The sequence below is a fragment of the Branchiostoma floridae genome, chromosome 2 (genome assembly GCF_000003815.2).
Source record: "Branchiostoma floridae strain S238N-H82 chromosome 2, Bfl_VNyyK, whole genome shotgun sequence".
NCBI classification, from domain to species: domain Eukaryota; kingdom Metazoa; phylum Chordata; class Leptocardii; order Amphioxiformes; family Branchiostomatidae; genus Branchiostoma; species Branchiostoma floridae.
The window spans coordinates 19,760,870-19,763,016 of record NC_049980.1 but is presented as its reverse complement, the minus strand read 5'-3'; the positions used below and the strand labels follow the sequence as shown (position 1 = coordinate 19,763,016).

Below are 2,147 nucleotides of genomic sequence, written 5' to 3'. Positions count from 1 at the left end.
GACATTACATATCTTAAAATGTACAAACCCTTGTGCCTAGCTGCTCCCTCCAGGTCCAAAACCTGCTCTCCCCTTTCCTGTAGTCTGTGTAAAAGGAAAGTCTTCCCCACTCCTATTGGCAGAAACAACACAGCAATACTGAATATCAGATACTTGAATGTCTTTCATCATCATAGCCATACTTTACCTACTGGTACCTGTATTGCAGTCAAAAAGAGAGAAGAATTATTTTTTCCACAAGTCATGCAGTTACCACACCACCATAGGTATTACATTGCTTCCTGGTCACACAGGCGATGTGACTCTACTGTTTTACATTGTACATTTATGGGCCTGTCTTCTGATTTAGAATTGTATCTATATAGAAATACAACCGGTAAGATTATTAAGATATAGGTTAGCCATCTTGCTTAATATATGTAAATCTACCGGCACACAAAAATAGTAATGTAATGTTTGTATAATGGTCTTCACCTGTCATGCCAGACAGCATGAGAAACTTGAACTGTGCTGGCAGCTCTTTGATGTCTCTCACCACTGTTTGGCGGTAAGTCCGGTAGCCTCCCTCCAGCAAATAGACCTATGTGTACAAAAATGTGAAAAAAGGAAACATAGACTGTTGATGAAAGTGGTTGCTGAAAAGAAATGCTTGCTCTATATAAATGAGTTTGTTGGCCAGATGATTGGTACAAAAATGTACATGTGCTGGCATGATTTAAAAAGGGTACACTTACTAACTGTGACTTACTCTTTCTAACTGTTGTTCAACCTTATCTGTCTTTACCATGGTGTTTGAATGACATCAAAGTCCAATGGTGCAGGAACTACCATAGCACTGTATGGAGTATAGTGAATGCCAGTGATTTGTGACAGAGTCATGCTCAGAATTGTATGAGAAGTACACTGTGTTACAGGGTCTCTCCTGGTTCTCACCCACCTTGAAGCCAATCTGTGACAGTATGATTCCCAAGCTGCCTGACCGTTGCCCTCCCCTCCAGCAGTACACAAGTGGTGTGTAGTCCTTGGGTTTATCTATCAAATCATCTTGGATCATAGAAGCTGCAACAAAAAAGATTACACAGTACATACATGTATATAGCACTGACACTGATGTTTGTACATTGAATTACCAACCAGGGTGTAGTCAAGGTCTGCCTTTCAAGAGGGCCTGCATGCCCTTTTTCTGTGAGCTGTAGCAAGCTATTTTAATTACCAGCTCTAGTTCAATGTCAAAGCATTGTTGCTGAATCATTTGTTCAGCGTAATTGGTCATGTAGCATGTCATTTGTTCTCATCATTGAATGTTATCTAATACCAAATTCTTCAAATCAGGTAGTCGAACATTATTTTCCCCAAAAGCCATAATGGAATGTCCAGTGTGTCACTGTTTGACACCCTCTTGGAGAAAGTTTTGCATAACGTTACAATTGTTCTGATCTTACTGTGCTTTAGATATCCAGGTGTCATCAAAAGAAGACATTTTTTTATCCATAAGGACATCAGTTTTGTATTATCTCTCGTGGGTACCCAATGTACTTTAGAGATCTGAGCTTACCTATATTGGCAGAGATGAGAGCTGCTCCGAGTTTCCTCGCCTCGAAGGAATTCTCGTTATACAAGATTCCCACTTTCACTCGCTCCTGGTCACTTAAGACGGGAAGGTTCCGTGCACCGGGAATGTGGTCCTCTGCAAATTCAGCCGGCGTGCGAACGTCTAACACTTCACTGGCGCTGGTTAGGAACGGGTCTTCTGTCGGGATGGGAAGCCGGTAGTGTTTCTGGCGACACATGTTGTACCGAAATGTTTTGGCAGAAATGTTCTGGAGGAGGTCAAACGATGGTGGGCGAATTTTTACATGAGAGAAAGGTACAATCGCGCGGTACATCACACCAAGTTGTGGGACACAGGTCTGTAGACCTGACCTAGCCGTTGTTAACCTATTTTACCGTGCCATGAAGATTAAATACCACCAAGAACATAAACCACCACGATGTTTTTCGAGCGCGCCGCCATTTTCTGTTGACCTCTTCCCTGTGACCCGCGGCGGTGCGTGTGTGCATACAGCAGCGCCACTACAGGTGATATGGTGTACTGCCCAAACCACATAAAATTTTAATAGGAAATAGGAGCGTTCGCGCGATGCTAA

At 42.6% G+C, this 2,147-nt stretch overlaps 1 protein-coding gene across 3 annotated transcripts in view; it reads left to right on the top strand.

Moving 5' to 3' along the window:
- LOC118409358 (zinc finger protein 23-like) overlaps positions 1-2,147 on the top strand; it is a 12,714-nt gene that overhangs the window by 5,441 nt on the left and 5,126 nt on the right. The gene's annotated exons all lie outside the window — the stretch shown is intronic.